The sequence below is a fragment of the Mobula hypostoma genome, chromosome X2 (assembly GCF_963921235.1).
Source record: "Mobula hypostoma chromosome X2, sMobHyp1.1, whole genome shotgun sequence".
Classification (NCBI taxonomy): Eukaryota; Metazoa; Chordata; class Chondrichthyes; order Myliobatiformes; family Myliobatidae; genus Mobula; species Mobula hypostoma.
The window spans coordinates 24834037-24859335 of record NC_086129.1 but is presented as its reverse complement, the minus strand read 5'-3'; the positions used below and the strand labels follow the sequence as shown (position 1 = coordinate 24859335).

At 44.9% G+C, this 25299-nt stretch overlaps 1 protein-coding gene across 9 annotated transcripts in view; it reads right to left on the bottom strand.

The window, feature by feature from the left end:
* pknox2 (pbx/knotted 1 homeobox 2) overlaps positions 1-25299 on the bottom strand; it is a 533394-nt gene that overhangs the window by 229691 nt on the left and 278404 nt on the right. For all 9 annotated transcript variants that reach the window (XM_063038519.1, XM_063038517.1, XM_063038526.1 and 6 more), the window contains one exon: positions 16341-16430. The gene's annotated coding sequence lies outside the window, so the exon portion shown is untranslated. The remainder of the gene's footprint in view (positions 1-16340; positions 16431-25299) is intronic.

Genomic DNA, 25299 nt, shown 5'->3' with positions numbered 1-25299 from the left:
GTGCACAATTCTGATTTGATGGAGACGGACCTGAGAGTACGGAGGAACATTTGGAAAACTTCTGAAATGCCCGCTTCGCTGCCACTGCTACTGTGTGGTAACCGGAATCTCCGGAGCAGAAGGCCCCGAAATCCTCGGCTTTGAGTGTTTCAGCGGCCGGGGCGAGGTCGAAGGCGCTCGGCAGCGGGTGGCGCTTGGGAGGCTGTATCGGAGAGGCTGGTCAGAGGCTCGAAGTTTTCGGACAGACGGACTCGGTGTCGGCTGTGTTCGGCTGCTTCCAAGGCATCGGCAAGTTGACGGTGCCTGGAGGTTTATGGCAGGGAGTTTCTCCCTTTTGCCGCCTGCTATCGGGGACTCGGGAGTCGATCGACTTGGGGACTTTGAGACTATTTTTACCATGCCCATGGTTTGTTCTTCATCAAATTATGGTATTGTTTTACACTGCTGTAACTATATGTTATAATTATGTGGTTCTGTCAGTGTTAGTCTTTGGTTTGTCCTGTTTTCTGTGATATCACTCTGGAGAAACAGTGCATCATTTCTTAATGCATGTATGCATTTCTAAATGACAATAAAAGAGGACTGAGTGTTCTCATAATCTAAGCTATATTCCAGTTAGCTTACTTGGGACAAACCTTAAAGAACAAAAACTAATCAAGAAAATAGCTGGGATTCCCTTTATTTGAGACACGATGCCACTTAATTGAGACAGCACGTTGTTGCCAAACAGCTTTCTAACACATGCAATTGTGTGGCCGGTAGACGCTACACTGTACTTAGGGAAAAGAATTTTTAAATAGCATCAGTTGCATGTGTTTGTGTTCAAAAAGCAGTGATTTGTGACACTTCTAGTTGGCAAGAAATAAGCAATATGACAACTCTGAATTGTTTTGCTCACCGCAGTTTCAAGCATTCAAGCTTGGAGATGCTAGAAACTGCCGGGAGTGAAAATGAAGCATTTTCACTACTTCAAGTTAGGAACTACGAAGAACTTGAAGGTATCGAAAATTATCTCGTGTTACAATGAAAATGAAGATTTTAAGGATGCAATCGTTGAAAGCATTGTATGAAAGCAGTCCATTTATCTACACTAGGTGTCTGCACTAATTTTGCTCATTTACAGTCAACCAAAAGAACATGGCAGCGTACACTGGATGAATTCCTCCATTGATAACTATTAGGAACTAACACACAGTTTAAAAGTGCTGTAGTAGTATCGGTAGTGTTCTAATTTGTTCTGTATTTCATTTAAATCTTTTTTTATATCTTTTTAACTATTTCTATGAAACTTCAGCTAATTGGGGCAGCTGCTTAATTGGGCCAAAATGTACTGGTCCCGATGTGTCCAAATTAACCAGAACCCACTGTAACTGCAGCCTTTCATTTCAGCAAATATCCTGGTGAATCTCTTCAGTGTTGTTGAATGTTACCACATCCTTCTTATATTGCGGTGACTAGAACTGTACACAATACTCTCCATGTACGTTAACTGATGATTTGTTCAACTGCAACACAAAGTCCTAGCTCTTATACTCAATGCCTCAGCCTATGAGGGCAAGCAAATGTTTTTTTTAATCCACTACACTATCCATCTGTATTCCACTTTCAGGGTCTATGGATTAAATTCCACGTGCCACTGCTCCTCAACGTTTTCCAGCTGACCTACGTACTGTTACACTTTTAGACAACTTTCTTTGCTGTCTACAACCCCACCAATTTTTGTGTGGTCAGTAAACTTACCTACATTTGCATGCTACTCCTTTATATCTATTACAAACAAACAAAGGAGAAAGTGAAGGTAGTTGTTGCTGGCATTCAGTAACGCCAGCCCCAAAACGTCTCTGCCGCAGTTCCACTGGGCAGTGCCCGCACCAAGGCTACTCCAGTTGCAACTTCTAGCACCAAGGGGGATATAGGTTTCAGGTGCAAGAGTAGATCATGAACTGCACATTCCTGCCTCTCTCCGCAGGGTCACACAATATACAGACTTGGAAATGTATCACTGCTTTTGAGACCAGCTCCCTGAAGCCACCTTAATAGGATTACAAGAGTATCTTCACCAGAAGAACTGCAACTGCTTGCCACAACTTCCTCATATGCAATTACAGTTGGACAATAAATGCCAGCATTTCCAGCAATACTCAAATACAGTACGTGGCAGACCACAGTACGTGTGCTTGCAACACTGTGTGTCCGACAGAATGATCAGCAGCACTGGGGCTCCACAGGGGACTGTCATGTCTCCCTTTCTCTTCACCATTTACACCTCGGACTTCAACTACTGCACAGAGTCTTGTCATCTTCAGAAGTTTTCAGATGACTCTACCATAGTTGGATGCATCAGCAAGGGAGATGAGGCTGAGTACAGGGCTACGGTAGGAAACTTTGTCACATGGTGTGAGCAGAATTATCTGCAGCTTAATGTGAAAAAGACTAAGGAGCTGGTGGTAGACCTGAGGAGAGCTAAGGTACCGGTGACCCCTGTTTCCATCCAGGGGGTCAGTGTGGACATGGTGGAGGATTACAAATACCTGGGGATACGAATTGACAATAAACTGGACTGGTCAAAGAACACTGAGGCTGTCTACAAGAAGGGTCAGAGCCGTCTCTATTTCCTGAGGAGACTGAGGTCCCTTAACATCCGCTGGACGATGCTGAGGATGTTCTACGAGTCTGTGGTGGCCAGTGCTATCATGTTTGCTGTTGTGTGCTGGGCAGCAGGCTGAGGGTGGCAGACACCAACAGAATCAACAAACTCATTCGTAAGGCCAGTGATGTTGTGGGGATGGAACTGGACTCTCTGACGGTGGTGTCTGAAAAGAGGATGCTGTCTAAGTTGCATGCCATCTTGGTCAATGTCTCCCATCCACTACATAATGTACTGGGTGGGCACAGGAGTACATTCAGCCAGAGACTCATTCCACCGAGATGCAACACAGAGCATCATAGGAAGTCATTCCTGCCTGTGGCCATCAAACTTTACAACTCCTCCCTTGGAGGGTCAGACACTCTGAGCCAATAGGCTGGTCCTGGACTTATTTCCTGGCATAATTTACATATTACTATTTAACTATTTATGGTTTTATTACTATTTATTATTTATGGTGCAACTGTGACTAAAACCAATTTCCCCCGGGATCAATAAAGTATGACTATGACTATGACTATACATAAAAATGAATAACTAAACAGGGTAGAATCATTTTGAATTAAGGATTCCTCCAAAGTCCCAAAAAAGTGACGCTTGGTACATTTGCCACTGCAAATTATCCTTCATGGTAGACGCGCATTAGATTCTGGGATGAGGTAGAATAAAATGGGATTAGTGTAAATGAATGCCTGATGGTTGGCAGAGATTAAGTGGGCTGAATAGCCCGTTTTCATGCTACATGGCTCTAACTCCTGCTCTTAGAGATGTTTGGATTCAAAGCAGTTATGACATTCCACAATAGTTGCTCAGTAATCTCAGGATGATTGCAGTGAGTCTGATGTACAGCTTATTCCTGCTGCCTAGTTCACTATATTATTGCATCATTTGGCAGACTTGCTCGTGCTGGCCGTGGATGCACATTTAACTCGCACCCGGTAGCAATTACAGTTGCTTTGTTTTGTGTTTTGCACACTCTGGAATTAATTCTCACCTATGATGAATAGTTGCTTCATCCAAAGGATCTGGGCCCTGAGCCAGCTCTGCATCAGATTACAGGTTTCAAAGTTAAAGGGAAAACTGCCTCACCTCAATCTTTTCACAATTCACTGCTGAACTGAGTGCAAAACAACTGGGTGATGTTGGAAGCAGTCTGGGGGCTCATGCACGATTTCAATAGTTTCTGTTGGGAAGGCATCTATCAACCACCAATAATACAGGTCTAAGTTCACATCATCTGTAAGGCTGCAAGAAAACACCTTCAGCATGGAGAGAAAGAGGAAAGAAGTTCGACATCTTGTTCTGGTTCTAAATTCATTGCCTACTATAGTGATATAACTGTGGTCAATAGTTTTTTAATTGGTAAGGGGGTTAAGGAGTAAGGGGAGAGGACAGGAGAATGGGGTTAAAAAATGTACTATGACTGTAAGGTGGAGCAGATTCAATGCAATGAATGCCTAATTCTGCTCTTATATCTTACGGTTTAACATCCATATACAAACGAACTCTCTTACATCTCCCACAACCCAGGTTTTTCTTTCCTCCTACAACATTTGTGTTTATAAAATATTATCTAATTTATTTTCTCTTCTTTCCAACCCTGTCTAATGGGACTTCACTTTCTCAGGTCAAAAAAAGTTTCAGAAATATTTCATGACAGTAACCAGAACTATTCTCCAAAAAAGAACAAAAGTGGTTCCATTCACTGTATACTGCAGCACAGCCTGATATCACCACAGAGCCAGTTCAATCCTGATCTCAGGGTCTGTCCATGTGGAGCTTGCACTTTCTCCCTGCGGCTACCTCAGTTTTCTCTGGGAGGTCCAGGCTCCAAAAACCGGAGGGTCAGTAAGTTAACTGGCCATTCTGCAGGTTGCCTCCAGTGCATTATAGAATCTGCAAGGAAGGGTGGAATTACTGTTGGGAGAACAAAAAGTGGGTCGAGTCTAGATTAGAGTAAAATGGATGGTTGACAGCACAGACTCTATGGGCCAAATGGCCTGTTTCAATGTTGTATATCCATAATACAGCTTGACTTACACTCTCATATGATCTCTTCGTGTATTAAAATTTCACATTTAACAGGCAGGCTCCAACAGCTCATTTAAGTAATCAAGATGTGTCACCTAATCTTTGACAATGACTTGACAGAGAATGAGGAAGAACAGAAAATAACTGCATAACTGAAAAACTGCAAACATGGTTCCACTTGTTATTAAGTCATGCATATTTTCAAGAGGAGTCTTCAGACAACAATCTGGGACAGGTTTTAGCTTAAATAAGATTCACACACAAATCAATCCATAATCTGAAAAACAAATCCACTGATTCAATGTTATCACAATCTAATATCACTACATCAAGAAAAATGACAGGAAAGAAAAGGCTTGGAGAGGAATGAAAATGGTCAGCAACGAAGCAATGATGCTCATCAAGGACAGAGATCAGTGCACGAGCCAACACGTCAACTGTGGGAGAGTCATCTGTCAAGAGTAATCAGCCAACATACTACTACACGTAAATGCACCATACTGGATTCTAGAAGACATAACAAGGCATATCCTGCTTCCATCAGTTTAGACAGGATGATAACATGAATGTACCAACTAGTACCTGCAGTACTTCAGGTTTATTTCCATTAGATTCATGTTCCCCAGCACTAAAACCCAAGTAGCACTGAACTCAGTGATTTACTGTTCTAAGTCCCCACAGTGGAACTCATTAGAAATCAGTAAATGATGAATTTCAAATTATTTCTTCTTAAAAGTTGCACATTGGTTCTTAATGTTGTTTCATATACTACAGAGATTTACAAGAAACTTTTATCTTAGCTTTTGTTTCATGGAATTCTATAATAAGAGTCCAAATATAGCACATTGCTCAAGGTTAACTAATAGTGCACGTGGAGTGCCAGATGGCACACACACAAATTCATCCTAGCCAGACAAAGGTTGGAAGGGGTGTGTGTGTGTGTGTGTGTGTGTGTGTGTGTGTGTGTGTGTGTGTGTGTGTGTGTGTGTGTGTATTTACGCGCGCATACATGCATGCAAAAATGTTTTCATTGAGCTGTGTTGGAATTTACAGTCTCCCGCAGTTTGGAGCAAACTGACAGACTGCATGCAGCTTTGTAAATGATGCTCGTTTCCCCTGAGCTGCAGCCGGGAACAGCCAGCACTTCAGCGAAGCACGATCGAAGATCGGGTCACTGTGCCACAAGACACTGCTGTCTGGAGGAGTGTGAAAATTAGAGGGGAGGTGTGGTGTAAAATCAATCTCAGCAAGAGCAGGCATTTTTAAGTAATATTTATTCTAGTTAAGATTCCTTAAGGAACCAATCAGGAAAATGAGGCTCATTACTAGATACACCTGCCCAAACTAACCATGCATTGGGGGCCACGTGGACAACTTGTTTCCTTATTTACATTTTCAGAAAGATTAATGCCCTTTCCTTGCTTAAGCACATCATGCTGGGTATCTTGGCCTTTACCAATATGGTGAGACCCACGCTTATCTTGTAATGAGCATGTATCTCTTGCCATCATACTGGAGGCTCAGGAGACAATATTCAGCTCACAATGAAAGGAGTGAGACTGGTTTAATTTCTAGGCCATTTTACTGTATAACTGTGCGGAGTACTGTTGTGGCTTTGCTGAGATGAAGTTGCAAAGCGAAGATAGGAGGAATGCATAATACTTTTAACAAGCTTGTATATTCGTCCTTTAACTAAAGTGATATTAATGTGGCACCCTATGCATCTCTCAAAAATCTCATCAAGCATACTGCAGACGATGAATGATAGCTACTTGTGCACAGTCAGATCCTATAAACTTGAATGAGACAAATGATCTGAAAAGTCACTGTTAAAAAAAAAGTTAATGTTTATTTTATTTAACTCATTTTTCCTCCCACTTTCCCAGCTCCACTTCCCAATTATTTTTATGATGCATATGTGGCGACCCACTTTCTGGCACACACGAACCGGCTCACAACAGCGCGCGCAGGCAGAGGGCCAGCCCCAAAAAGGGCACCAGGCCATCTTCACCAGCAGGGGGGAAATCCCGCGCACAGAAAGGGTCTGGGAATATGCATTCCCCACAGCAATCCCGCCCAGGGAGGGTGGGAACGGGAAGGCTTTAAAGTGGGCCGCGAAGTTTGAATAAATCTCTTTCATCGCAACTCTAACTCACCGACTCCGTGTGGTTATTCTAGCGCTGTGTGTAGCACATCGCTACAATTGGTGACCCCGACGGCCCAAACGATATTTGGACCAGAGATGACCGACGCTGCATCTGTTCACGCAGTTTCGTTAAAACTGCCAAGCTTCTGGATGCTGCGACCCCAATTATGGTTCGAACAAGCAGAAGCACAATTCCACATTCGGCAGATAACCTCGGAGTCCACTAGTTACTACTACGTGCTGAGCACCCTCGACCAGGAGACTGCTGCACAAGTTGAGGAGTTTATACAGTCGCTCCCGGAGGACGGCAAATACACAGCATTCAAAGCCCTGCTCATAAGGACTTTCGGACTCTCACGGCGCGAACGAGCACGCCGCTTAATGCACCTGGATGGTTTGGGAGACAGACCGTCGTCAGCATTAATGAACGAGATGCTGGCCCTGGCTGAAGGACACAAACCCTGCCTCATGTTCGAGCAGGCGTTCCTAGAGCAACTGCCCGAGGACATATGCCTGCTGCTGTCTGACGCAGATTTCAGCAACCCCCGGGAGGTGGCGGCCCAAGCAGATGTGCTGTGGAATGCCAGGAAAGAGAGAAAGGCATCCGTCGCACAGATCACCAAGCCGCGTGCCCAACGACAGACCAGACCAGGCCCGGCAGCAGAGCCTACAAAACCCGGCGACGGGAGTGAGGAGCCCAACAAACAATGGTGTTTCTACCACCAGCGGTGGGGCACAGAGGCCCGCCGCTGCAGACCACCCTGCAAATTCCCGGGAAACGCCAGGGCCAGCCGCCGCTGATGGCTACGGCGGCTGGCCATCAGGACAGCCTCCTGTACGTCTGGGACAAGCAGTCGGGACGCCGCTTTTTGGTCGACACCGGAGCGGAGATCAGCGTCTTACCTCCAACGAGTTACGACACCCGCAACAGAGAACCGGGACCCACCCTGAGGGCCGCAAATGGCAGCACAATACGAACCTACGGCACCCGCACGGTGCGGCTACAGTTCAGCTCCAGCTGGTTCACGTGGGACTTCACACTGGCTGCCGTGGCCCAACCACTCCTGGGGGCGGATTTTCTGAGAGCCCACAGCCTGCTGGTCGACCTGCAAGGGAAGCGATTAGTCCACGCCAAGACCTTTCAAACGTTCTCCCTGGGTGAAGCACAGTTGCCAGCCCCACACCTGGACTCCATCACGCTGTCCGACGATGAATTCACCAGGGTCCTGGTGGATTTCCCATCAGTACTGACACCGCAGTTCACGGCAGCCATGCCCAGACACGGAGTACAGCACCACATCCTGACCCAGGGACCACCCCTCCACGCCCGTGCTCGAAGGCTTCCCCTGGACAAGCTCCGACTGGCGAAGGAGGAGTTCAAGAAGATGGAGGAATTAGGGATCATACGACGGTCCAACAGCCCATGGGCCTCCCCCCTTCACATGGTGCCCAAGGCAACGGGGGGCTGGAGACCATGCGGTGACTACCGCAAACTGAACGAGGCTACAACGCCAGACCGCTACCCTGTGCCGCACATTCAAGACTTCGCAGCAAACCTACACGGCGCAAGGATCTTTTCCAAGGTAGACCTCGTCCGGGGATACCATCAAATCCCTGTACATCCGGACGACATCCCCAAAACAGCACTTATCACCCCGTTCGGACTTTTCGAATTCCTCCAAATGCCGTTTGGTCTAAAGAATGCCGCACAGACTTTCCAGCGGCTAATGGACGCGGTGGGACGCGACCTGGACTTTGCATTCATCTATTTGGACGACATCCTCATAGCCAGCAGTAGTCGGCAGGAGCATCTGTCCCACCTCCGCCAGCTCTACTCCCGCCTGAGCATTCGGCCTTACAATCAACCCAGCCAAATGCCAATTCGGACTCAACACCATCGACTTCCTGGGCCACAGGATTACTAAAGACGGGGCAACCCCGCTGCCCGCCAAGGTAGACGCGGTCCGCCACTTCCCCCGACCCAACACAATCAAAGGCTTGCAGGAATTCGTGGGTATGGTGAATTTTTACCACCGTTTCCTCCCCTCAGCAGCCCGAACCATGCGCCCCCTGTTCACCCTGATGTCAGGTAAGGGCAAGGACATTACCTGGGACGAAGAGGCCGCAACCGCTTTCATTAAAACCAAAGAAGCCTTAGCAAACGCCGCGATGCTAGTGCACCCCAGAACGGACGTTCCTACTGCCCTCACAGTGGACGCATCCAACACAGTGGTCGGTGGAGTGCTGGAACAACTCATCGAGGGTCGCTGGCAACCCCTGGCGTTCTTCAGCAAACACCTACGACCACCTGAACTCAAATACAGTGCTTTCGACTGGGAGCTATTGGCACTATACCTGGCAATCCGGCATTTCAGGTACTTCTTAGAAGGTAGGCCCTTCACTGCGTTCACAGACCACAAACCGCTTACCTTTGCGTTCACTAAGGTGTCCGACCCCTGGTCGTCCCGCCAGCAGCGACATCTGTCCTACATCTCCGAGTACACGACGGACATCCGGCATGTCTCTGGAAAGAACAACGTCGTGACGGACGCACTTTCCAGACCAACCATACAGGCCCTGTCCCAGGGGGTGGACTATGCAGCACTGGCAGAGGCACAGCAGGCAGACGCTGAGATCCCCAGTTACAGGACTGCAGTCTCCGGTTTGCAGCTCCAAGACCTCCCCGTAGGCCCAGGTGAGAGGACCCTACTGTGTGACGTCGCTACCGGCCAACCCCGCCCCATCGTCCCAGCAGCCTGGCGCCGGCGGGTTTTCGAATCCATTCACAACTTAGCGCACCCCTCCATCAGGACAACCGTCCGGCTGGTCGCCAACAGGTTCGTGTGGCATGGACGGCGTAAACAGGTCAGTGAATGGGCCAAAACATGCACGCAGTGCCAAACGGCCAAGGTGCAGCGGCACACCAAGGCTCCGCCGCAGCGGTTCGAACCCACCCGCCGGAGGTTCGACCACATCCATGTGGATATCGTGGGGCCCCTGCCAGTGTCGCGAGGAGCGCGGTAACTCCTAACTATGATAGACCGGTTCACCGGATGGCCAGAGGCAGTCCCGCTCAGCGACACCACCTCCGAATCCTGCGCCCGAGCACTGATCGCAACCTGGGTAGCACGCTTTGGGGTACCGGCCCACATTACCTTCGACAGGGGCGCCCAGTTCACCTCCAGCCTGTGGTCGGCTATGGCCAGCCTTTTAGGAACACAGCTACACCACACAACTGCCTACCACCCACAGTCGAACGGACTAGTGGAGCGCTTCCACCGTCACCTGAAATCGGCTCTCATGGCCCGCCTGGAGGGGCCTAACTGGGTGGACGAGCTTCCCTGGGTCCTGCTCGGAATCCGCACGGTGCCCAAGGAGGATCTACACACCTCGTCGGCCGAGTTGGTGTACGGCGCGCCCCTGGTCGTCCCAGGAGAGTTCATACCAGCCCCGAGGGGGCAAGAGGAAGAACCCACAGCAGTCCTGGACAGACTACGTGAGAGGCTCGGTAACCTGGCCCCCATCCCCACTTCACAGCACGGACAGAGCCCGACCTGCGTACCCAAAGAACTGCAGAACTGTAAGTTTCTTTTTGTACGACGGGGCAGACACCGGGCACCGCTACAGCGGCCCTACGAGGGGCCGTTTAAGGTGATCAGGAACAACGGGTCCACGTTCGTGCTGGACATTGGGGGGAGAGAGGAGGTTTTCACGGTGGACCGACTCAAACCGGCCCATGTGGACTTGGTGCAGCCAGTCCAGGCTCAGGCACCGCGGCGCAGGGGCAGACCTCCCAAACAGAGGCCAATCCAGACTGTGGACATTGGGGGAGGTATCGCTGGTTCTGGGGGGGGGTTATGTGGCGACCCACTTTCTGGCACACACGAACCGGCTCACAACAGCGTGCGCGGGCAGAGGGCCAGCCCCAAAAAGGGCGCCAGGCCATCTTCACCAGCAGGGGGAAAATCCCGCGCGCAGAAAGGGTCTGGGAATATGCATTCCCCACAGCAATCCCGCCCAGGGAGGGCGGGAACGGGAAGGTTTTAAAGCAGGCTGCGAAGTTTGAATAAATCTCTTTCATCGCAACTCTAACTCACCGACTCCGTGTGGTTATTCTAGCGCTGTGTGTAGCACATCGCTACACAGTAATCATTGCATAGAGTGAACAGATCTTTTGGCAGGACTAGAGCCCTGCTCTTTTCTCGCTGCTGCCATCAGGTAGAAAGTCCAGGTGCCTTGGGAGGAGTACCACCAGATTCAAGAACAGTTACTACCCCTCAACCATCAGGCTCTTCAACAAAAGGGGATAGTTACACTCATTTAAGGACTCAGTTATATTGTTATTTTATGCTCATTATTTATTTACATCTGCATTTGCACAGTTTGTCCACTGATCCTGTTTACAGTTACCGTTCTATAGATTTGCTAAGTATGCCCGCAGAAAAAGAATCTCAGGGTTGTATGCAGTGACGTGTATGTGCGCTGATAATAGATTTTACTTTGATCTTTGAATGACTGCTGGTGAGTGATGTAACAGGATGAGTCAGTTTCAATGTTAAGTGTTCTGCATGCAAATCCAGTTAAACAGACCCAAACACACCTAGCATGCAAAAGTAATCAAAAGATTAAGTGAAATCTCTTGTTCGGTTGGACAAAAAGTACATTACTAACAGTGGCTGTATTTCATTGTGGGTTGAATGTTTCTTTCCCTCCTGAAGAAACTTACCTTTAGGATCAGAGTTAAGGACAAAAGCCAGTAAATAGGTAAATGATAAAACAGACATACAAAGTAGGACATCACTATAATCACTAATCAAATGATCTTCTTCATGATACGCCTGTCAATTAGCTGTGAACTACAGCCTCCAAACCCCAAATTATTTGGCAGAACCATCAAGCAGTTTAATCCAAGAGTTCGATCACACCTTTTATTTCCAAATGATCTTTTAGAAAAAAATAATTTTTATTCCTCCAGAGAGAAACATGAGGGGGGAAGTTGGGAAATAAAAATTAATTTCTAGTGCATGCCAGGTCTAATTTCTAGAGTGATGTGACACAATTATTTCTGTGTCATGCCACTTCACTCTAGAAATTTAACCTGCCACTAACTGGCCCTTGCACCCTTAATTGAATCACGGACTCAGGGGTGCTTGGGATGATATAATTCCACATGCAACATCCCTTCAGGGCATTATGAGAGAGCTCCAGCCATCTCCAGGACAAATAGGTCTTTCCAAAGCAATGTTGACCCAGGACCCATTTCCATGCTTTGGACCCCAATACAGAATCAAATCATCAATCCTGTTCACATTTGATGCCTCCGATCCACAGACTCTGACCTCTCTGAGCCTTCAGTTCATCCAAGCCTTTCACCAACACACCTGCCACTTGTACTATTGATGTATAACCCCAACAATCCTTCGTCATAATCTTGGTCATTCTCCTGTATCTCCAGTTTCCTAGGTTGCCAACTCTCAGTAGGTTAAGGGTATGGATACATCATCAGCAACTGCTCCAAGCCTAAGAAATTTCCCAACACCATCCCTTGAACGCAGCATAGTCCTGCCACCAACTACATCATTTCCTTGCCAACCTCTGCTGTGATTCTGGGACACCCTCTCTGAAACATTATCAATCCTTGCTCACAGATCTTGGTGTTCCACCTTGATCCTGTCGCACTGAAAGGAGCAAGGCTCAGCACTTAGCCAAACATAGGTAATGTCTTGAATGGACGGCTGTCATGTGAAGCTATGAATCGGTCATATATGCGCCTTCGAAGAGACTTGCAGCTTCCAAATTTCAACGCCTTCAATAACTGAGGGACTGTGGATTCATCACTCACACCTCCTACAAGCACCAACCACCGCACCCACTGCAGGTCAGGCAGCGTTTGTAGAGAGAGAAACAAAATTAACTTTCTGGGTAGGAGGCTCTTCATCAGAACTGGGAAAGAGAAAACAACTTAGATTTATGTTGCAAAGAAGATGGAGGAAAGACAATTAGGACAAAGGGAACAACTCTGGTAGAGCAAGGACAGGATTGCCATGGAGATAAGTTGTGGAGGTCATGCAGTCAATGGATTAGCACAAACTAGAAAGAGAAAAAAATATGAATAAAGGGTATGAAAGAGGGCAGTTGGAGAATGAGAACAGAACAAAGAAAAGTTAAGTCTGAAGAATATAGGGTGTCAGACTGCTCAGCTAGAAGAAAACTGAGCATCTAATGTTGAACGAATCCCTAAATGGATGACTTACAGTAGAACTGAACAATCCTGATAGGTGCAAAGAAAGCAAGTTAGCTGGGTCTGATACTAAGTATGTAAGACTGCAACAAGCCCAGACAGAACAAGAGGAACTGTTCTTCAGGCTTAGTTAGAGCCTCATTATACTAGAGCAAGAGGTTGTGATCAGAGTGAGAAAGGAGAATTAAAGTGGAAGTCAAGAGGGAACTCAAAGTCAAAGTTAAGTACATTGCCATATGCACAATACATGTATATACAAGTGCAATGCAGCAGCATTGCTGGCATAGAACATAGAACAATGCAGCACAGTATGCTGCTCAACCCATTCAAGAGGCATAAGATTCTAGGAAGCTTGGCCGAGTGGATTCAGAATTGACTTGCCCATAGAAGGCAGAGGGTTGTAGTAGATGGAATTTACTTGTCTGGAGGTCAGAACAGATCCCTGCAGCACGCCACTTGTCACCAAGCTTCAGGCAGAATATGTTCCATCAACCATGCCTTCTGACTTTCTGAATGAACCTACCATGGGAAACTTATCAAATGCCTTACTAAAATCCATACATGCCACATCAACAGCTCTACTTTCAATGTGCTTTGTCACATCCTCAAAGAATTCAATCAGGCTTGTGAGGGATGACCTGTCCCTCACAAAGCCATGCTATGCTTCTCCAAGTGTTCGTAAATCCTGACTAAGAATCTTTTCCAATAATTTGCCCACGACTGAAGTATGATTCACTGGTCTATAATTCCCAGAATTACTCCTCTCCCTCTCTTGAACAAAGGAATAACATTTGTCACCCTCCAGCCATCTGGTACTACTTTGGCTAGTGTGGATGCAAAGACATCACCAAAGGTGCAACAATCTCTTCCCTCACTTCCTGTAATAATCATCTGGCCCTGGGAACATATTCATCATAACGTTTTTTTCAAATTTTCCAGCACATCCTTTTTTAACATCAACATACTCTACCATTTCAGCCCAGTTTACACTGTCCGCACAAATATCAAGATCCCTCTCAATAGTAAATACTGAAATAAGGTATTCATTAAGGGCTTCCTCCAACACTTTCTCTTCTATCCCTGATCAGTCTTACCCTCACTCTAGTCATCCTACTGTTCTTCACATACATGTATAATGCCTGGGGTCTTCCTTAATCCTACTTACCAAAGCCTTCTCATCGCCCCTTCTAGTTCTCCTACGTCCATTCTTAAGCTCCTTCGTGGCTACCTCATAACTCTCTGGAGCCCTGCTTGATATTACCTTCCTAAACCTGTGAAAGTTTCTTTCTTCTTCTTCTTCACTGAATGTCCTACATCCCTTGTCAACCATGGTTCCTTTCCCTGTCTCAGTGGGATAACCTTATCCAGAACCCCATGCAAGTGGTCCCGTGCAAATCCTCTACATTTCCATTGTGCATTTCTCTGAGTATATCTATTCCCAAGTTCCTGCCTAATAGCATCACAATTCCCCTTTTCCAATGACTTTCCCATACCATCTGTTCCTATCTCTCTCTAACACTATGGTAAAGTCAGAGAGTTGTGGTCACTGTCTTCAAAATGCTCACCCACTGAGAAATCTGACACCCGACCCACTGCATTGCCGAGCACCAGATCAAGCATGGCCTCTCTTCTGGTCGGTCTGTCTGTATATTGTGTCAGGAATCCTTCCAAGACACTCCCGACACATTCTGTCCCATCTAAACCTTTTACATTAAGGAGATGCCAATCAATATTAGAATCACCCATGACAACCGTGTTAGTTTTGCACTTTCCAAATTGCCTGATCTGTTCCTTGATGTCTCTGTTGTTATTACTCTGTTGTCAGTAGAATACTGCCGATAGAGTGATTGACCCTTCCTGTATATAACTTCCACCCACACTCACTCAACAGACAATCGCTCCATGATGTCCTCCCTTTCTGCAGTTATGATACTATCCTTGATTAGCAATGCAATTCCTCATCTCTTTTACCCCTCTCCCTGTCCTTTTTGAATCATCTAAACCTCAGAACATCCAACAGCCATTCTTACTCTTGTGACAGCCAAGTCCCAGTAATGGCCACAACATCATACTGACCCATGCTCTACATTCATCACCCTTGTTCCTCCACACTTCCACCCATTCCACTGACTGCAGTTTTGCTGTACCAACTTCCTATCCTTCCTCACGGTGTCTCTACACGCTGTGTCTACCTGTATACCAACTGGCCAAACTAGTTTTAAACAGACCCCAACAGCTTTAGCAAATCTGTCTACAAGGATATTGGTCCCTCTCAAGTTCAGGTGTAACCCGTCCTTTTTGTACAGGTCATACTTTCCCAGAAGAGATCCCAGTGATCCACAAATCTGAAACCTTGCCCCCTGCACCAGTTCCTCAGCCACAGTAATAGCATCATAGCTACAATATTCACAAGAAAAACATAAAGTATACACAATTTTTACAAAAGATAAAACAATTAAAACAAAACTAAAGTTAATTGTAATGCAAAGTGGTCAAAATGTCTTAGTGTTATTATACTGAGGTGGTGATTAGGGTTGTACAGGGAGATTCAAGGGAATGCTTAAAGGGAAGTAACTGTTCTTGAATCTGCTTATAGGGGACTTCAGGCTTCTGTACCTCCTCCCTGATGGTAGCTGTGAGAAGATGGCATGGCCTGGATGATGGGTATCTTTGATGTCACCATCTTGAGACAGCCCCTGATGTGGATGCTATTAATGGTGGTGTTCGATGTACCTGTGATCCACTACTCTCTGCAGCTTCTTACATTCCTGTGCACCTGAAATGCTATACCAGACCATAATACAGCCATCCCACACGTACTGTGCAAAGCAGTCAGCCGGTCTGCACTTGGTTTCTCCCATGTAGGCATGTACTCACTCTTAGTCCCAAACTCTAGATAAGCACAATTGTCAGTGTACTTGCGGTGGGTGGGCATCTGCAGCACTCCTCTACCAAACTCATTTGGTGTGCTAAAATTTCAAGTTTTACACATCTGGTATTTCCGATCCCTGTTGCAGGTCTCTCTGCCCATGTTGTAAGTCAAAACAACCTGCAAAGCCAGCACAGCCAAGCGTGTACAACTGCAACTTCCCATCACCATAACTGTTGGGCTAACATCAATCTTCCCACAATCCTACCCAAAGCAACTCAATTAAGGCTTCAAATCTACCTTTGTGCCTTAATTCACTGCTCTTATTGCATTTTGAATTCTGCTTATAGAGAAGGGAAGATGTAGAGGGGAAAGGGTAGGGGTTACAGTGAAATCTTTCACATACCGAAGGTTGGCAGCCCAGTATCTCCAGATCCCTTTGAAGTTCCAGACTGGTAATTAAAATGCAATTCTCAGCTTCACACAACTGCAGATTCTGTAAAACACAACACGAAGTGCAAGTTAAGTACTCAACCTTTCTGTCACTATGTATTATTACAGTCTCCTCTTTCCTCATCATAACATCTCCTTAAGTGGTTCAGTGTCAACAGCGTTGTGTCTGACATTATTCCCAGGAAGTGCCTCGAAAAGGTTTTACAAAAATTAAAGAAGCTGTGTAACTGCAAATTAATTTCCTCTGTGCACCTCAGGAGTACCAACTATCCATGGGACATTATTAGTACACAGGATTGCAAGATCGATGATTTAACATCACAGTGACTGAATTATACACTCCATAGTAACCAAATGGAAGAACTTTACCACAGATACATAAACACAATAGTCAAGGAAGAAAATGAATATGAGCTTCCATCGGTCTGAGGGAAATGAAAATGCACTGTCAAAAGGTTAGTTCTTTTGGTTGGAAAGAGGACTGAAGACTATGGTTTAAAAGTCCTTCAGTTAATTACTCTTGATTTTGCTCTACATTCGTACAATTTTAAACCACAAAAGAAAGCTGTTTGGACATGGCACCTGTATTGCCTGAAAGAGCAATCACGCAGCCCCATTTTCCACATAACCTTTTAACTAATGCCAACTCTTTCAGCTATAATTCTGATTTGGCAACATTTCCTCTTTTTCTTTCAACCACCCCCATCCTGGCTCCTTCCCCTTCCAGGTTTTTGCTCCAGTCTACAAACACTACCCAGAAATTAACTGTAAGGTTGTAGCTATGGAGACTGACCTTGCAACTAAGCTTGCAAGATTTGTTTAAAATAGATGTGCTGACATTTGATGGAATTAAATAGCAAAAACTGCCCTTCAACATGTTGATACTTAAAGCAGAGATTTGCAAAAAATCAAAAGGAAGCACCTGAATCAGATTATAGATGGTAATACTGTTGAATGGAATTAATAAATTGATTCAAGTTTCAAAGACCACTTCAGCCCATCTCAACTCATTCCCCAGATACACTAATTGTCTCGTTATGTAAAGCTGTATTTATAATTGCCAGTTCAGCCTCCACAACACCATTTGGCAGATTATTACAAATATTACTTACAATTTAATTAAGACATTCATCGGGATATCTAATTACCATGTGCCAGCACAGCCAAAGTACCAGCTTTGGGCATAATCACAGAACTGCCACAACATAAGAGACTGATATGCATCTTCTTGTGCCTATGCCAGTTTGCCATAGGGCAATCAAATCATTCCCAATCCTTCACACTCTCTCTCTCTGGCCTACATGCCATTTTCCTTTGAGCCTATCCAACTTTCTTTTGAAAACCCAAATTCGAATCTATCTCCATCCACCTCTACAGAGATTCAGAATATAACCCATTCTCTAATTTTCCTATTGCGTTGATCCTCTGATTTTTAATCTGTCTGTTAACACACACTATTTATCTCTCCAGACCCAGCACAACCTTGTGCACCTCTATCCAATCTCCCCTCAGCCTTCTTTGTTCCAAGATTCCCCAATTTAATTTTGTAGGTAAAATCAGTCATTCCTGGAAGCATTCTAATCCATTTCTCCTGCAGTGTGTCTAGAACTTTGAAACCCTGTTATAGCATGGTGAGCAAAACATAGACAGTGCAGTCTAGACAGTACTTCACAAAAGTTCAATGTAACCTCTCTGGTTTTTTACACCATGACCCTATGTATGAACCCAATGCATCCTGTGTGGTTTATTAATTACTCTCCAAACACATCCTACAACTTTCAAAGATTTATGCACATATAGACCAAGGTCTCGCTGCTCCAGCATTTACTACAAATGTGCTATTTAGTGCAAATTTTTGCTCCTCACTCTTTCTGCCAAAATGTATCATTTAAAATCTATAAAGCAAAGTTTGCTTGAGGACAAATGCATGGAGCAATTGAAATCGGCAGAGTGGGGTTGGTGAGTGAGAAAAATAGTATTTAAGCATATTGAATTGGACGGCATTAGGATGAGATGAGATAATATAATGGTTATATTATTGGAACCTGTGATCTGAATGATCCACGTCAATCTTACATTTATTTCTCTCCAATGTCTTGGTTTGTAAACAAGTGGCTGAAACTGATAAAATGCTTCGAGGAGATAACCGTAAAGATTGATGAAGGAACTGCAGCCTGCATTGATTTACACAAAGATTTTGGTCCACGTTCCGTGTAAAGGTTGGTTAACAAGGGGTGAGAGGTTTGGACTAATAATCCAGACAATGAGAGTTCAAGTTCATCAAATCAGTTTCAGAGTATGAATTCAGTTTCAAAATCTTTCAGATTGGGGGTAATTTGATTACAAAGAGACAGCAAGGGTCAAGTGGTGCCCTCCTATGCCTTTTTGATTCAAAGATTCTCCCGACCAAATTTACCTACCATTTCAACATAGGCAAAATGCTGGAAGAACTCAGCAGGTCAGGCAGCATCTATGGAAAGGAATTAAAAGTCAACATTTCAGGCTGAGATCCTTCTTCAGGACTGGAAAAGAAGGAAGAACCAGGACTGGAAAGGAAGGGGAAAGATTAGGACTGGAAAGGAAGGGGGAAGAAGGGGTTGCCTGCCATCCTATTAGGTTACCAATGTCCTCTTGCAGTCTGTCAGTATCCTCCACACAGTTTTTCATACCTCCAAGCTTGGAGTCTTTCTATCCCATATCCAAATTTAGAATATACCAAATATCAAGGAAATGTTTCAGCATAGATCCCTAGAAATCAGCATACTTTTTAATTCAGTCACCTCAAGTCTGAAAAACAATTATTTACTATGACTCTTCTCTGCCTTAAGCCAATATTTTGTATGTTTCTTTTTACCTGAGCTGCACTGCCTCAGTTTTATTAACCAGCTTTTACTTAGGTCTTGACTAAAAATCTTCTGAAAACCCATACAGACTGCATTTCCTTCATCAGTCTTTCGTATTACCTCATCAAAACACTTTTTTTTATCAGAGTCAGCCATTGATTCACATCCTAAGGCTATGGAAAAAATAAATGTCAGATTCAGACATATCATTCAGATGGAATATATCTTCAAGAGCAGAAATTATAGCTCAACGAAAAGCCCTGGATAATATGAACAAATTTAAATGTATAAACCCAGGGTGTGTTAAAACTACCATTAGCTACATTATCAGGGGTTACATGCTACAATTGGTATTGTAGCAATTGACAATGGAACAAGCACTTGACAATTCAGATCACCAAAACTGACTTCTGCAAACTTCAGCTATGTGCGAATAAACTCTTCTCAGGCTTCCAGTCGGGTACAGATATCGATTATAACTGATGTTTCCATTTCAAACTCTGCCATATTCATTAGGGATAATGCCTGGGCATGTCTAGTCTGGTGGTATTTATACCCCCGTAGTCTGTCCCTCTAGATTGGTAAGTCCGCATCCAATCAATGTGGGAGAGTAGACACCTGATTGGATGAGAACTAACCAACCAGGTGGGATGGACTACGGGGGTATAAATACCACCACATTAGACAAGCCCAGGCATCATCGCTGATGAAGATGGCAGATTTTGTCATCGAAACGTCGGTTATAATTGATATTTTTACCCAGCTGGAAGCCTGAGAAGAGTTTATTCGTCATATATGCCGGAAAAGCACTAGATCCTTTTTTCAGCCATGTAATTATTTGGAAATGGCAAATCAAACAAACAAGGTGATTACTTTAAAAAAGTATTACACTACCAATGCCAAATGACTCAGGCATTGTGGAATTACCTTTGGGGGCAACAAACACCAGCATTGGTTAATCTTCGCATCCTGTATTACATTGAAAAAGATGGTGGAACATTGAGAGCTAGATATGAATATGCAGCAAGCATTCAATCTGGGGTTCATGTGATATTTACTACACACTGTTCTGAAATGACATGTGCCCATCATTTTTAGAAATATAACCAGGATGTGGAGTTAGCATTTGCTGCCTTTCTCTGATTGCCCGCAAGAAGGTGGGAGCAAGCTGCATTCTTGAACCTCTGCAGTGCATTTGGCAAATGTCGAGCTATTAGTAGGATTCCAGGATGGAAACTCAGCCATGACAAAGGACAATAATACATTTCCAAATCAAGATGGTACGTCACTAAGAGGAAGGTTTGTGGGCGGCAACTTTTCCATTCTCCCACTGACCAATTTTTTTTAAGGATTACAGTCAGAGATTAGACAAAGAAAAACTTGGTGCAGTAGATCTCAATGCAATTGTGGTGTGATATTATTAGGAAAGGTGTTTAGGGTGGAGCTTGGAATAGCAATCAAGTGCCGGCTTTTCCTTGGATGATGTAAAGCTTATATGACTCTAGCCAGTACAGCATTTTAAGCATTATAACCATTAACATTCTGACCCGTGTGTTATTCTAAATATATTGAAATCATGGTTGTCATGACAAAACTGTATTACATTAGAAGCAAACGAACAAATTAACTAATGCAGCAGAAAAACAGCACATTCCTACGCAGTTACAGTCAATTATCAGTACAATTTGAAACTAACCACAAACTTCAGCACGAATACCACATGACAAGTCCAATTGCATCTTATCAAAGGACTGGAATGAATGATATTTACACTTCTGTCTAATTAAATAAAACACAAGGGCATTCATTTGAGGCAAACAACTGCATCTTGTCACTAAAACAATAATGGAATTCAGTCATCCCTCTCCTGGAACTGGCAGCAATTATGTTTAACAAATCTGATTATGGACTGAGAAAGATTATTAACTTGGGGTCTTCACAATGATGTCTGTGTATACACGAACATGGTTCATATTCATACTGTGAAAACTTCTTCACATAGGTGAAAAAAAGACCAGCAAAGGTTAATGTGGGTTCCATACTGGATGAGGCAGGGAAAATTATCACTCAATGAAAAAAATGGCAGAGGGGAAAAATACAAAATTTGTATGTTTTCACAGAACAAGACATAGAAAACTTCTGGAACCTGATTAGAAATACACCAGAAGAGGAACACAAAGATATTTGCATTAGCAAAAACTAGCATTGGAGAAATTAATCAGCAGAAAGATGGAAAATAGACAAAGCAACACTCACAACATGCTGGAGGAACTCAGCAGGTCGGGCAGCATCCGTGGAAACGATCGAGTCAACGTTTCGGGCCGGAACCCTTCGTCAGGACTGAAGAGGGAAGAGGCAGAGGCCCTATAAAGAAGGTGGGGGGAGGGTGGGAAGGAGAAGGTTGGTAGGTTCCAGGTGAAAAACCAGAAAGGGGAAAGATCAAGGGGTGGGGGAGGGGAAAGGCAGGAAAGGTGAAGAAGGAATAGGGGAAAGCACAATGGGTAGCAGGAGGAGGCGGAACCATGAGGGAGGCAGTAGGCAGCTGGGGGAGGGGGCAGAGTGAAACTGGGATAGGGGAAGGGGGGGTGGGAGGGAATTACCGGAAGTTGGACAATTCAGTGTTCACACCAAGGGGCTGGAGACTACCTAGACGGTATATGAGGTGTTGCTCCTCCAACCTGAGTTTAGCCTCATCATGGCAGTAGAGGAGGCCATGTATGGACAGATCCAAATGGGAATGTGAAGCAGAGTTGAAGTGGGTGGCTACTGGGAGATCCTGTCTGTTGTGGCGGACGGAGCGGAGGTGCTCGACGAAGCGGTCCCCCAATCTGTGTCGGGTTTCACCAATGTAGAGGAGGCCGCACCGGGAGCACTGGATGCAATAGATGACCCCAACATCTGTGAAACCCGACGCAGATTGGGGGACCCCTTCGTCAAGCACCTCCGCTCCATCTGCCACAACAGACAGGATCTCCCAGTTGCCACCCACTTCAACTCTGCTTCATATTCCCATTCAGATATGTCCATACATGGCCTCCTCTACTGCCATGATGAAGCTAAACTCAGGTTGGAGGAGCAACACCTCATACACCGTCTGGGATGTCTCTAGCCCCTTGGTATGAACATAGAATTCTCCAACTTCCGGTAATTCCCTCCCCCTCCCTTCCCCCAACCTAGTTTCACTCTGCCCCCTCCACCAGCTGCCTATCACCTCCCTCATGGTTCTGCCTCCTTCGACTACCCATTGTGTTTTCCCCTATTCCTTCTTCACCTTTCCTGCTTATTCCCTCCCCCACCCCTTCGTCTTTCCCCTTACTGGTTTTTCACCTGGACCTACCAGCCTTCTCCTTCCCACTCTCCCCCCACCTTCTTTATAGGGCCTCTGCCCCTTCCCTCCACAGTCCTGACAAAGGGTTCCGGCCCGAAATGTTGACTGATCGTTTCCACGGATGCTGCCCGACCTCCTGAGTTCCTCCAGTGTGTTGTGAGTGTTGCTTTGACCCCAGCATCTGCAGAGTATTTTGCGTTTGGAAAATAGACAAAACCTGATTACTTGCACTCTAAGGTTTAGAATGGATTGTAAATACACTGGCTGTCATCTTCCAAATTTACACAGATTTTGGAAGAGATGGTAGAAATGGTGGACCAACTACTTGAGAAGGGAGGAAGAGAGGGAACTCAGGACCTATATACTTAGCCCAACAATCAATAGCAAAGAAACTGTTACAATCAGGCATTAGAAACAGGACTCCTAGAAACTAATAACAGAATTGGGCAGAGTCATCATGGATTTATGAAAGGAAAATCATGTTTAACAAAACTACAAAGGTTATTTTTGTAGACTAATCAAAGTTAACTAGTTGACGAACTGGATTTAGATTTCCTTAAGGACTTGCAATGAAGTGCCACAGAAGGGATTATGAAGCATAATTAGTTTGCAGGTGATGGGGATAATATACTGGCGTGGACTGTGAATAGGTTAATAGTCAGAAATTATAATGTAGGATTAAATGAACCATTCTGGGTGGAAAGGCTCTGATTAGTTATGCATTACAGCTTTTAGGATGCTCAGCTACTCACAATCAGGGTGGCTGATGATAAGCGACACGATGGACTACGAGGAAAGCACAGAAAGACCGCAGGTGACTGGTTAAGTTGAAAGGTAAATATGGAAAACATAATATGGAGAAGTGTGATGCCATTTACTTTGGTGGGGGGAAAAGAGGAAGGCAAATGAGTTTTTAAGTGATTGACAATAGATAGGGCATAGGATCATACAGCACAAAAATAGGCCCTTTCAGCCCACCTCATGCATGCTGAACACAATCTATCTGTGCTAATCAGATTTGCCTGCATGGGGCCCATATCCCTCTACACCTTTCCTACTCATGTACCTGTTCAAATTCCCTTTAAACATTGTACCTTTATCTGCCTCTAACACTTCCCCTGGAAGCTCTGTGTGGAAAAACTTACCCCGCAGACTCTCCTCTCTCAGCCTATTTCTATACTCTAGTTCTAGACTCCACTGCCCTGGGAAAAAGACTCGAACCATCAATTCTACCTGTGCCTTTTGTACAGCTCCAAAACGACGTCCTAACTCTTAGTCTCAATGCCTCGACCTAGGAAGTCAAGCATAGTCAAGCATAGTCCTTTTCACTACCCTACCCACCTGTGTTGCTACTTCCAGCAAGCTATGGGCTTGCACCTTTATGACCCCCTGTACGTCAACACTCCTAAAGTCCCTGCCACTTACTCTCCATGCCATACCAGAATTTGACTACCTAAAGTGCATTTCTTCATACTTGAATGGATTAAATTTCATCTGCACTATTCGGCCTAATTTTATAACTGATCTATGTCCCTCTATATCCTTACACAACTTTCTTCACTATCTACGACTCACGAATTTCATATTGTCTGCAAATTTACTAATGAGGCCACCTATATTTTCATCCACGTCTATACATATTACACCTAACAAAAGTCCCAACATTGATCTCTGCAGTACACCACTTGATACAGGTTCCAACCAGTAAACATATATCCAGCACTATCCTCTGCCTCCTATCACCAAGCAAGTCTTAGAACCAGTTTGCCATTGTGCATTGAATGCCTTGGGCTGTGACTGTCTGGACCAGCCTGCCATGCGGGACTTGGTTAAAAGCCTTAATGAAGTCTATGCAAAGCACTCTGCCTTCATGTTGGCTTTATAGGGAGTCTTTGGACAAGAATCTCAAAGACGCAGATAAAGCAATTAGGAAGGTAGTTAAATGCAAGAGTACACATGTCATTGATTACTGGATTGGTAGATTGTCTCACCAAAGTGCACGATATTCATATGGGACTTCCAAGGGTAGATACTGGGATGATTCCCCTCACTGCCTCGGCCAGAACCAAGTTTAAAATCTCAAAATAATACGAATCTTCACTCAGAAGGCTAGTCAATCTTTGAATTCTCCAACCACGAAGGTTGGAGAGATTCAGTCACTGACACAGACCAAAACATTTTTGGATCAGGGGATTTGGTTAGTGTAGGACAGTGCAACGAAGGTAGAAGTTCACCAAAAAACCTAGCGAATGATGAAGCAGGAACGAAGGGAATAAATGGTTTAACCATACTTCTGTTTCTTACATTCTTATATCCTTATGGTCAGGTATAATTAAGTATATTTCAAATTACATCTGGAGCAGCCACCTGCTGCAGCTGGGAAATGAGCGGGAAATGTCAATGATTCAAAGCAAATGTTAAGAATTAGACATGAGTATAATAATTGGAGCCTGCCCAAAGTGAACCAGATGTAGAATAAGCAATTTGTGCACACATGAATGCAAATCTGAATACGTTTGCCAAAGCCTTTTTGTTTCAAGTTATTTTGAGATATTGTAAACATGGATTTAGCTGATGAAAGTCGACATCCTTGTGGGAGGTTTGGGTGTGTTTGAGTGACTCCACTAACTGAGAGTATAAGAAATAACAGAGGTAGTCCCTCATTCCATCCACACATTCAATAGAACAGTTGAGCTTTTGCCTCAGTGCTGCTTTCCTGTACCAGCTCTGTATCCCTCGAT